The following is a 13,719-nucleotide window of genomic DNA, read 5'->3' as shown; positions in this document are numbered from 1 at the left end:
GCTCAATTTATGCCAAACCCCTGGGTTGTTTGCAGTTGGTAGTGGATCAAAGGTTGCCTCACTAGTAGAGGAATGCTGCCTTACTGCAATTCTTGCTTATTTGTTGTATAATATGTGAACTAGCTCCTGTAAAAATAAAGTAATCTATCTATCTATCTATCTATCTATTAATCAAAGGCCATTAACACTTCATTATTAGAGATGAGCTTTGTTGTGCCATCAACGCTTCTGTAATCACAAAGTCATCTGTACATACGCTGTGACCCCTAGGGATTCTTGTGTCCCTTTAAATAGACTCAACCAGTGAAGTGTCGACTGCGCATGCGCACACACAGAACAGCTGCGGTATGCAGCTCAGTGTTGTCGAGTTCGTTGAAAACTGTGGGTGCCATGACAACGTTTGTATTCGACTATTCCTGTTTGTACAGGCATTCTGCCAGAATAAATAGCTATTAAATATAAAACGAAGAAAATAAGATAACGTGATGCTATTTTATGTGACAGTTCTCTGGTTTAGATCACCGGAAGAACCAGACTTTGTTTTTGTTTTCCACAAAATGGTTCATGCACTGACAAACAACTCACGGGATTTTGTTAATACAATAGAAAAGTATACACCTTGGCGAAAAAATACTTAATGTTAGATAAAAAAACAAAGCCTTAACGTTGACCCTTATTCATAACACGCGACGGTGAAACGAGCCAATGAGCGCAGTTGTTTATGTTGTGCTTTTGCAGGAAGCGAGCTTCACACACACACACACACACTGTATAAAATCCAAACAAAGCACTTAATATCCACCCTAATGGGGGAAAAAAAAGATATATATATATAAAACTTTAAAACGTATTGTAATTACCGGATAACATACAAATATTTTTTTGTTGACTATATTGTTTACATATTAAATATATATGTCGACAAACCCTATTTTTTATGCACGTTAAAATAATCACATTGCATTAATATCGCGAGCTGACATGCATGCGAAACGTTATATTGCAGACAGATTGTTCTTACCGACACCGAGAGCTCTCCATGTCGCCCTGCTTGTTTTTGTTGCTGATCAGAGGACAGTAGCGAATCAGAGGGTCGGTTCAAACCGGAAGTGATGCAGGTGAGCGTGGCTACATTACACAGAGAGGGATTTTTAAAACAATGTAAAGTCTAATATTCTTGTGCTGTTTCCCCCTATCTTCTTTACAGTTATCATTGCTTTTATGCTTTCTTGCATCCGAGCAGTAAAAAAAAAGCACCAAAAGAGGATACCAGGACAGAAACTCAGCAACGAAATGCAGTTTAGCATCTAAAGTGCTTATAGTCGTGTCTATTAATCAGTACAAATATAGGAATTGTGCAAATTATAAGTTTTAAGTTGTTTATATATATAGTGAGTATATCTAGTATCTACTGTAAATAGATAATGTCATAAAATAAAAATGAGGATATAAGCAAGTATATAAGCAGATACAGCAAATAATTTGTACGTACTGTATGTATAAATATGTATGTAAATAAATATATAATTTATAATAATCTAAGATATATTATGATAATTATGATGATAATAATACATATAGAGATAAATCTATATAAAGAAAAGGTTTTGAAAATTTTCTCTGTTTGTATGTATGTACCTATGTATGTATGCATGTATGTATTATAATAAAATCACATGATTGCATCTCAGAGCAGGTAAATTGTTGGCTTAACTTGATTTTTTTTTTTAGTTTATTCAGTCTGTGTCTCCAAAGTTTTCAAGAACGCAATGTTAATTGTTGTCTCAACAAATACTACTGTAAGAAGTTGGGCCAAGAATACAATATTAATTCATTCAACAGTTATCTAGTTGGATTTTTTTTTTTTTTTTACAGTGTGCGCCATAAATGAAACCAAAATGCTGAGTAGAAGTGAAGTTATGAGAAGTTATGTGCAAGATGGATTAAGCGCCTAAAATGCCTTTTTAGTTAACCTGGTGTGGTCTAGAGCGCCATCTAGCGGGAATGTATTTATTACAGTTGAAAAAATTATTATTCGCTTCCCTGTAGATTTTGTAAGTTTGCTCACTTACAGAAAAATTAAGTGTCTATAATTAATTCATGTTTATTTTAAGGGATAGGGAGAGAACATACATAAAATTCCAGAAAAAAAAACACATTATATGAAGGTTATAAACTGAGTTGCATTTCAGTAAGTAAATTAAGTATTTGATCCTACTGTACCAACCAACAGTAATTCCAGCTCCCACAGACTTGTTATTTGCTCATGGATTAATTTAAGAAGCTGCTCCTAACAACGATTCCTTATGTGTATAAAAATCTGCCCACAAAATCTTATTAAGAGATCTTGAAATCTTTTGTCAAGACCAAAGACCTGTCATAAGACGCCAGGGACAATATTGTAGACCGCACAATGCTGGAAAAGTAAGGAATCAGCTTGCGAATGATCTCAAGAAAGTTGGGATCACAGTCACCAAACAAACCATTGGTAACACAATACACTGCCATGAATTTAAATCCTTTAGCACCCACAAGGTCCCCTTTTGTAGGAAAGCACATGTACAGGCCCATCTGTAATGTGCCAATAAACAGTGAAGGATTAAGAGAACAAGCTGTGTTCAGATGAAACCAAAATTAAGCTCTTTTTAATCAACTCGACTCACCGATTTATGGATAAATGAAAAAAGCTGATTATAACCCTAAAAGTTTCCTTCGGGTTTTCTGGTTTACCCCCAAGAAATAGAAGATGTTTATATTTTAGAGTGTTATAGTAAACAGTCAACGCACGCACAGATGTTGATTATACCAGTAAGAGACCACTAAAACCGAGCAGGGGAGATGATTACTCACAATTCCGCAGTGCAAGAGAGAGAAAAAACGTTGGTTCAGCTGTGATCACATGACGCTCGGCGTCAAAACAAGAAGCACATGCGTGATACATGATACTCTGTACTCGTACACCAAGACTTATTCATTTTCCAAGTCAAAATTCATTAAAAATCTTTGCTCATCTTGCGGAACACTCGCAAACCGCGTTACTCACAATCAGAGGTTCCATTGTAAATACTATGGTCACCATTGGCCTCCACAGTGCCTGGTTTCACTATAGAGGTTCCTAATTGGATGGATGGATGGATGACCCTAACAACACCATTCCTACACTCAAGCAAGGAGGCAGAAACATTATGGTTTGTGGCTCTTTCTCTGCTAAAGGATTAAGGCCAACTTTGCCGCATTGAGGGTCCAGTGGACGGGGATTGTAAAATCTTGGATAAGAACTTCCTGAAGATGGATAGGTCTTCCAGCCTGACAACGACCCAAAATACAGCACAAAGGCAACCACCAAAGTGGCTCAAAAAGAAGCATATTAAAGTCATGAAGCGGCCTCATGAGATACGGGCAAACCTGCTAACCAATTACAAGAAACTTCATACTTGTGTGCCTGCCAACAAGTGTTCCTCCACCAAGTACTAAGTCATGCTTTGCTTGGGGATCAAATACTTATTTTACTAACTGAAATGCAATACAATTTATAACCTTTGTATTATGTAAGTGAGCAAACTTACAACATCTGCAGGGGATTAAATAATTCTTTTCCCCACTGTAAATAAAAGAAATGTTTTGTTTGTACTTTACATTTCGTACATTGGAGGACCCGAAACCATTCTCAGATAACTTTCTACCCGTATATCTGTCTGTCTGTAAGTATGTGTCCAGCAAGATTTTGTGTATTTGAAACTAATTCAAACATTACCTTTGAAAAGAATCGCGACAGAGCAGTGTTTCTGTGTAGAGCAGAGTGTGTGTGTCATTTTGGGCCAGGGGTAGCACAGTGGTTAAGGCACTGGACTACGGTTCGGAAGATCCCAGGTTCAAACCCCACAACCATCAAGTTGCCACTGTTGGGCCCATGAGCAAGGCCCTTAACCCTCAACTGCTCAGATGTGTAATAAGATAAAAATAAATAAATGTAAGTCGCTCTGGATAAGAGCGTCTGCCAGATGCGTAAATGTAGACAAAAAGATGCACACGCAACTCATTTGCACTTTGTGTATTGTTTAGCGTATATTTAAAGCGCATAAACACAATAAAACAATGTTTTAGGCTAACATAAATTTTTGTATTCTTTGTTGTACTTCGTCTTTTTGCACACATGCGCGGGTGCGTTACAATAATAATAAGTATAGTAACAATAACTAGATAAGGCACATTTCCTTAAGAAAATGTGCTTGCTGTAGCATCATAGACATAGCTATGATGTCATAGCTGATGTTGGTCTATGGGACTTTTTGGGGCTACTACTATTCAGTTTTACTAATAATGATACTGAATGGAAAAAGAAGTATTATCATTGAAGCAGAGAAGAAAATGAAGAATAAATACATATTTGTATTTACAGTTTGAGCTTGACACGTTTATAAGCGCTGTCGCTTGCTGTCAATAGCCGCCTACCCCGGGATCCCTTTTCTTGAAACTTACGTTCTAAAGGCCAGATCTGTATATATTAGAGCCTAAATAATCGGTTGTTGATGGTCAGTTTTTTCTGGTGTCAAGGGTGGTTTATTTGTTTCCTATACTATTGTTTGCTATTTTCAAGATGAGAGAAATTGTTTTGTTTTTTTGCAAGTTGCTCAGTGTGGGAACAAAATCGGTGAACAAGTAAGTTTAGTACATAATCATTACATAATTGTGACACTTTGCGTTATCAGTCGCTTAATTAAAAAAAAGTGGTCTCAGTCTTTGAAAATTTCTGGGTTCTACTTAGCAATAAGAGTGCTAGCGGGAGTTAAAAAATAGCTTTAAACATTTTAAAAACTGTTTTTCTCATTTATTTACTTATTTAATCATATTTATGTCAACTCAACATGGTATTTGATTTGAATCATACATGGTTAACTGCAAACTATCAGTGACTTCAATGTGCTGCTCAGACTAGCTTGCTAACGTTACAAACTCTAGGTAATGGTGACCATGCTAACGATCGGATTCCATGCTGTTTTAGTTTTGGAAAGTGATCAATAAAGAGCATGAAATCGACCTGACCGGGACCATCTACGATCCCAGCAACCAGGAGCTGGGAATTAATGTGTATTACAACGAAGCCCCTGGTAAATCCAACTCTATTATAGCATTACCTGTTTTTTTTAATAAGGTTATGGTTTAATTTCCAAATGTAGATGAGTGTAGTGAAAGTGTGTACTCTGGTGGACCAGGGACCTTAAACTATGTAAGGTCTGGTCATCTTGGTCAAATGTTCAATCCAGACAACTTCGTCTTTGGTGAGTAAAATTGACTAGAAAAAAAGCATTTTATTTTTAATAAAATCAAAGCCAAACCCTTATCTTTGTTTTGTTCATTTACACAGTATGCATAATTCATCTGTATTTATCTACTAAAATTTTTTATTATTGCTGCATTTTAGTAGACAATTTTTTTTAGTCATCTACTCACCTATTTTACTCACCAAAGACGAAGTTGTCTAGATTGAACATTTGACCAAGATGACCAGACCTTACACAATATCGCAATATGATAAACTCATCTCTGTCACGTTTTCACTACGTGATAGGGACTGTTAGTAGTTATTGTTCAATAATATTTTATGACACTAGTGTTCCCACAACTCAAGATAAGTTCCAAGTGCAATATCTGATTACCAATACATTTGTGCAATATTCCTTTTCATTTACACTACATTTTAAGTGCAATATGTAACTTACTGTGTGCTACATTTAATTATATTTTTACTTCTATTTATTGTTAATTTTCTATCTCTATACTTTTTTTCCTGTCTAATCTATTTTTTTTTTTCTTCCTTCCCGGTAAATTAATCAAATCAACTGTATAACCAAGACAAAGCAATTTCCCTCTGGGATTAATAAAGTTTTTTGATCTTGACAAATTTATCCTGGTCATGTTGTAATGATAATGGGGATTGTAACAGCCTTCAAAATGGTTTGTTTTAATCTTACTTTAAATGGCAATATAGCACTCAACTGAACGAAACAAATTGGATAGTTATAAGTTGACAATGATCATTTTGATATGAACAATTCGATCTACAGTAAAACATTTGATTACAAACTTACATCCTAATACCTCATCACATCTAATTCTCTTGGGCTGCCTTGATGTATGACTGTCACTCTTACTCAAATACACAGAGAGGAAGCTCCCAGGAGATGAGGATTGTGGCCTGGACAGAAATGATTGAGATGTGCCTAAACATAAAAAAAACCAACAAAAAATTTACCTTATTTGCAGCATTGTTGTGCATCAGGACATGCCTTAAACTCTGTTTATATCTTTCTTTTAAGAGTTAGAATCCAAAGAGAAACGTCTGCTTTGGTCATATATGAACTGCCACAAACAACAGATGAAAAAATCCCAATATTGTCCTATTTGTTGCCCAAAAGACATTGGTTGTTTTTAAGCAATCAATCAATTCTCACTAAAAGTTAAACCTATTCTAACAGATTTATAATTATTTTACATACTAAGGGTAAAACTGCATGCAAGATAATGAAATCAAGACAATGCATCCTAAAATAAGCACGGTTGCTGTTAATGCAATGTAAAACAACTTTTTTTTGTTTTTACCTTCGTTATCCACCTCAGTGCAAGAATCATCTTCAACAGTAATCTTGTTCACAGGGATAGAGAACTTCTCTCTTACTAGAGTGCACAAAGGCAGCATAATGTTTTAAGGATAAAACTTGATGGCCTACACTTTGAATTACTAATTATAGTCATACAGTTATTTAGAAATTTGAAACTTGCCTTCAGAAATGAATTTTTTTAAATCAGCAGTCTGTAATTTGATGTATTTTTTGCGGTTTTGATAATGCACCTTAATGATCATTTTGCCATCTCTAACATGTGTCTGTAGTGTAAGACAGGACAAATTGCAATTTGTTAGATGTACGTAAATAGAATTGAAATGATAAGTAATTGTTGTCTTTCAGGTTCCTAAATAATTTAAAATACTTTAAATACAGTATTTAACCAAAAATACTTTTTGGGACTGAAGCTTGCAGGAAATAAGTTGTTCTCTTTCTGCCTGACAGGTCTGTAACTTTATATACCAGTCTTCACACTTCTTATGATGATTGCTATACTTCTGTATCCTGTCAAAGAAATGCCCAAAACACAGAATACTCCCTCTATATACCTCTGAATATGTTTTATATTAATCCGTATTCAGTTATAATTCCAGACAATTTACAATGCCCATATATATATATATATATATATATATATATATATATATATATATATATATACACACCCAACAAAAATATAAACGCAACACATTTGTTTCTGCTCCGATTTTTCATGAGATGGACTTAAAGATCTAAAATTCATTCCAGATACACAATATTACCATTTCTCTCGAACATTGTTCACAAATCAGTTTAAATGTGTGATAGTGAGCACTTCTGCTTTGCTGAGATAATCCATCTCACCTCACAGGTGTGCCACATTAAGATGCTGATCTGACATCATGAGTAGTGCACAGGTGTACCTTATACTGCCCACAATAAAAGGCCACCCTGGAATGTGCAGTTTTTTGCTTTATTGGGGGTCTGGGGACTCAAAACCGGTCAGTATCTGGTGTGACCACCATTTGCCTCATGCAGTGCAACACATCTTCTTCGCATAGAGTTTATCAGATTGTCAATTGTGGCCTGTGGAATGTTGGTCCACTTCTCTTCAATGGCTGTGCGAAGTTGTTGGATATTAGTGGGAACTGGTACACGCTGTCGTATACGCCGGTCAAGCACATCCCAAACATGCTCAACGGGTGACATGTCCGGTGAGTATGCTGGCCATGCAAGAACTGGGACATTTCACAGTTCCAAGAACTGTGTACAGAACCTTGCAAAATAGGGCCGTGCATTATCTTGCTGAAACATGAGGTGATGTTCATGGATGTATGGCACAACAATGGGCCTCAGGATCTCATAACGGTGTCTCTGTGCATTCAAAATGCCATCAATAAAATGTACCGGTGTTCTTCGTCCATAACAGATGCCTGCCCATACCATAACCCCACCACCACCATGGGCCACTCGATCCACAACATTAACATTAGCAAAGCGCTCACCCACACACTGTCTGTCATCTGCCCTGAACAATGGAAACCGAGATTCACCCGTGAAGAGAACACCTCTCCAACGTGCCAGACGCCATCGAATGTGAGCATTTGCCCACTCAAGTCTGTTACGGCGACGAGCTGGAGTCAGGTCAAGACCCCGATGAGGACGACGAGCATGCAGTTGAGCTTCCCTGAGACGGTTTCTGACAGTTTGTGCAGAAATTGTTTGGTTATGCAAACCAATTGTTTCAGCAGCTTTCTGAGTGGCTGGTCTCAGACGATCTTGGAGGTGAACCTGCTGGATGTGATGGTCCTGGGCTGCGGTTGTGAGGCCGGTTGGATGTACTGCCATATTCTCTGAAACGCCTTTGGAGGCGGCTTATGGTGGAGAAATAAACATTCAATGCACGAGCAACAGATCTGGTTGACATTCCTGCTGTCAGCATGCCAATTGCACGCTCCCTCAATGCTTGTGGCATCTGTGGCATTTTGCTGTGAGACAAAACTGCACATTCCAGGGTGGCCTTTTATTGTGGGCAGTATAAGGTACACCTGTGCACTACTCATGATGTCAGATCAGCATCTTAATGTGGAACACCTGTGAGGTGGGATGGATTATCTCAGCAAAGCAGAAGTGCTTACTATCACACATTTAGACTGATTTGTGAACAATGTTTGAGAGAAATGGTAATATTGTGTATCTGGAATGAATTTTAGATCTTTAAGTCCATCTCATGAAAAATCGGAGCAGAAACAAAGGTGTTGCGTTTATATTTTCGTTGAGTGTATATATGCGTATATATACACAATGCTTTTATATATATATATATATATAAAATCATTCCTGAAGAAATCCCTCAAAACTGGAGGGACTTTGACACTTCGCTATATTTTTGGTGACAAATTCAGCCAACCTAACATTTCTCACCAGAGGGACAACTTTTTGAATGGAAATCTTCCTGACCGTCTTGACTTCTATGAATCAAGAGTTAAAAAGATTAAAAGCATTATCAAGATTGCAACCGAAGGTCAACAACCACAATTGACATTACATATATTAAACATCAATGCATGTGTGAATTATTGTTACATTAATTAAGACTTTTATGGAAGTATAACAGTGCCAAAATTCCTCAAAGCAAAACAGCATACTGAATCACATGAACTGAAAAAAAACTTGTCCCAAAAAAGCAGTTTGAATTTTTCTGCTTTGAAATTTGATCTGAATGAAAAAATTCTCACAGCATTTACACTGCTTGAAATTTTAGACACTGCAATGTATTGTGGTTGTATATTTCAACTGAAAATGTAATTTAAGCATTTAAAATTCAATGCAAAAATATTCACCTTACTAAATTGCTGTTCAAAAATATATTTAATTGTTAAAAATACAATCTTCATTATTTTTCAGCCTCACAAATTCAGGTTGAAAAAATTCAGGTCTTCAAATCCGGGATATCACAGGAAGAGCAGTGGATTGCCGATTTCTGGGGTCCATGTCACAGTGCACTTTAATGTGTGCTCCCTGCTCCCAAACGCGGCACTTGTAACTAACTTGCAGCAGGAGAAACGGCTCTGAGTAAGATTGAGCAGGAATTGCGTGCTGTGAAGAGAATGGACCAAGGGGTAAGTAGAATTAGTTTTATTAATTAACAGAGCAATACGAGTTATTTTAGTTTACTGTTTATTTTTTTTTTTTGTCTTGTTTTCCTCACAGTACAATAAAATAACTCGTACTGCCCTGTTAATTAACCCCAGAAACTTAACATTGAAGTTAGCTAACGTTGTCACTTACCAGTAAGCAAACAGGAGTGGAAACTTGCTAATAATGCTACAGGTTTTCATTATAAACGCTTTGAAACAAGCTAACATACGTACATTGAGAAAATAGCTAGAATACAATAAGAATTATTTATTTAAAATAATTATTTATATTAAACTCGCCAAACTATCCTTTTCATGCTCGAAGCAAGACCAAGAAAATGGCGAAAATCTCCACAAGTGTACCGTTATGCTCTACAATGCCCGGATGTTTAAAGGAGCACTCTTTGGCGCTGAATACCATTAACACTGTAACGTTACACCACCAAAGTTGTTTTCTTTATTGTTTGCTATTTTCAAGATGAGATAATTATTATTATTATTATTATTATTTTGCAAATTGGTCATTGTGAGAACAAAATCGGCGAACTTTGGAAATTTCTGGGTTCTACTCCGCAATAAGAGTGCTAGCGTGAGTTGAAAAATAGCTTTAAATATTTAAGTTTTTCTCGTTTATTTACTTATTTATTCATATTTCTGTCGACTCAACAGGTTATTTGATTTGAATTATACATGGTTATACATGTATGTACATGTGCTTTTCAGACTAGCTTGCTAATGTTACAAACAAGCTCTAGTAAATGGTGACCATGCTAACGATCAGATTCCATGCTGTTTTAGTTTTGGAAGGTGATCAATAATGAACACGGCATCGACCTGACCGGGACCTCCAACAATCTCCACAACCAGGAGCTTGGGATTAATGTACTTAATACTGTATATTACAATAAAGCCCCTGGTAAATCCAGCTATTTATAGCATCACGTTTTCCAATAAGGTTATGGTTTAATTTCCAAATGTAGATAAGTGTAGTGAAAGTGTGTACTCTGGTGCCTCAGGTGGAAAGTACTTTCCTCGGGCTGAGCCAGGAACCTTGGACTTGGACTGTAAGGTCTGGTCATCTAGGCCAAATGTTCAATCCAGACAACTTAGTCTTTGGTGAGTAAAATTAAAAAGAAGAAGAAAAAAAAAACCATTTTATTTTTTAATAAAATCAAAGCCAAAACCTTATTTTTGTTTGTTCATTTACACAGTCTGCATAATTCATCTGTACTTATCACTTATACTTACAATATTTTTTTAATTATTGCTGCATTTTAGTTAACTACTGTTTTTTTTTAGTCATCTTCTAAAATGCAGCAAAAAAAATATTATTAGTATTATTAGCAGTAGTCGTAGCAGTAGTGTTGTGATTATAATAATAATAATGCTAATTATTATTATTATTATTATTATTATTACTGTTATGATCTTCAGGGGTTAGCTGCAACAGAAAAAGAGAACTGAGTGAACTCACACCAGAGAGATAAGTTCAATAGTTTATTGTCGGCTTTTTTTTCCTTTTTTTTTTTAACACGAGTTTTCTTCAGGGGTAGACAAGGCCAAAACAATAAACAAAACAGACTTGGTTTTGAACCTAAGTAACCTGAAAAGTAAAGTAAAAGTAAAGAAAACAAGATACAAATTAGCTTACCTACCTCCCTAAACAATAAATAGAGCAAAAAGATATTTGAAAGAAATGGCGTCTAACCCCCTACTCCCAGTATGTAAAGAATTAACAAGTTATTTACAAAGTATTTACAAAATGTCAGTGCTTACATTCAACCGAATCCACATCATAGTCAAACAGGCAATGTTTCAGATAAACAAGAGGGTCAGTACATACAGAGTTTTACAAAGACAACAAAGATTAGTAGAACAGACACAGGTTCAACACACAGGAGCAGAGAGATATCTAACAGATACCAATAGAATCTCCGAATCATAACACCCCCACCCATAAAATAAAACATACAATGTTTTACTGGTTAACACGTGACAGTGAATCAGCAATTACATTTTCAACACCTTTTTTGTGACATATCTTCAAATTGTAACTTTGACAAATCAGAGACAATCACATTAAACAGTGATTGGCATTAGACATTTGTTGGAGAAAGGTAAGAGGATTATGATCTGTGAAAACAGTAACAGGCTGTACAGTAGAACCAATATACACCTCAAAATGCTGCAAGGCAAGGATTAAGGCAAGGGCTTCTTTTTTAATAGTACTGTACCTTATTTGATGTTGAAGGAGCTTTTTTGAAAAGAAAGTGATTGGATAGTTTAAACCCGTGGTTCTCAAAATGTGGGGAATACAGACATGACAGGTGGGGCACAATCAGCGGGAGGAAATTAGTGGAAATTTATAGGAAAGTACCTATTCTAATCCATGCTTTTCTTTATTAACAATAAAGATCGGACACTCAGAATTAAACAATCACACGCAAAAGAAATGGATCATTAATACAAGTAAATTAAAATAACATCAGAGAAAAAGTGGAACCATAGTGCAACAATAACGGTTTAACATCAGGATGTTAATTGCAATAAAATATAGGGAGGAACAATATAAAAGGAAACATTCGGATATTGGAGACAACACACCCCAGTCATGTGAATAAGCCACTCGACTTCTTTGAAAGAAAGCGCTAGATAAGTGACAAAGTAAGCCTGTTATAACAATTGCACATGTCTTTTATCTGTTTTAAATTGGTGTTATTTGTTTAGAAATTGATATTTCAATAAATAGTAAACTGGCTGATTTTGTTATCATTTTGTTGACAAGTGGGACTTGAAAATTCGTCCACCCCCTTAAGTGGGGAATGACAAATGTTTGAGAACCACTAGTTTAAACCAATGTCTCCGGTTTGCAATAAAACAGCACAGACACCTGTACCACTGGCATCCACTTTCAACAGAAATAGTTTTTCAAAATGAGGGACTACAAGCACCGGAGCACTACAGAGCAGGGTTTTTAAAGCGTCAATAGCAGTCTGACATATGAAAAGAAATGGCGTCTAACCTCATACTTCCCGTATGTTAAGAGTTAACAAGTTATTTACAAAGTATTTACAAAATGTCTGTGCTTACATGCACTGAATTCACATCATAGTCAAAAGAGGCAATATTTCAGATGAACAGGAGGGTCAGTCCGTACAGGGTTTTACAAAGAGAAGAAAGCTTAGTATTTTTCATCCGTAGTGTCATTATTTTTGACTGGACAGTTAAATGTGTATATATTTTTAATCTGTGAAAAAAAATACTTTAAAATATTTCTAAGTAGTTTTGGTTTAAAATGGCATGTTACATTTATATTAAAACCATAATTTATCCTTATTGTCCTCTCTTTTTACAGGTCAGCATGGGGCTGGAGGCAACTGGGCCATAGCCCATAATACAGAAGGTGGTCAGCTGGTGGATTCGATGCTGGAAGTGGTGCGGAGAGAGGCTGAGCGCTGTGACAGCATACATAGCTTCCAACTCACTCACTCTCTGGGCGGGGGCACTGGCTCAGGCATGGGCTCGCTACTTATCAGCGAGAATTATCCTGACCGCATTATCGACACCTTTACTCTCATTCTGAGATTCAGACACACTGTATTGATGCAATATGATGCCACTCTCTCTGTACCCAAACTAATAGAGTACAGTCATATGACATACTGCATAGACAATGATGCATTGCACAACATTTGTTCTCACAATTTGAAGATTGCTAACCCTGTGTGCAGCGATCTCAATGAGCTTGTCTCAGACACCATGAGTGGTGTGACCAGTCCTTTTCGTTACCCTGGGGAGCTTAATGTTGATCAACGCAAACTAGTAACAAATATGGTCCCCATCCTCATTTGCATTTCCCTCAAATGGCTAGCTTAAAGAAGAGGAGCTAACTGGCCACAAGTTTATTGTTCATTTCATTGTTTAAAATGTTTAAATATTGAATGTTTATACATAAACAATATTGTCATGTTATTAAT

General features: G+C 36.2%; 1 protein-coding gene and 1 pseudogene across 3 annotated transcripts in view; one reads left to right on the top strand and one right to left on the bottom strand.

Moving 5' to 3' along the window:
* tbcelb (tubulin folding cofactor E-like b) overlaps window positions 1–1,112 on the bottom strand; it is an 18,249-nt gene extending 17,137 nt beyond the window's left edge. For all 3 annotated transcript variants that reach the window (XM_053484887.1, XM_053484884.1, XM_053484885.1), the window contains exon 1: window positions 1,022–1,112. The gene's annotated coding sequence lies outside the window, so the exon portion shown is untranslated. The remainder of the gene's footprint in view (window positions 1–1,021) is intronic.
* LOC128512584 (tubulin beta-4B chain-like) lies at window positions 348–13,719 on the top strand (annotated as a pseudogene).

The sequence above is a fragment of the Clarias gariepinus genome, chromosome 24 (genome assembly GCF_024256425.1).
Source record: "Clarias gariepinus isolate MV-2021 ecotype Netherlands chromosome 24, CGAR_prim_01v2, whole genome shotgun sequence".
Lineage (NCBI taxonomy): Eukaryota > Metazoa > Chordata > Actinopteri > Siluriformes > Clariidae > Clarias > Clarias gariepinus.
This window is presented reverse-complemented; position numbering and strand designations above follow the sequence as displayed.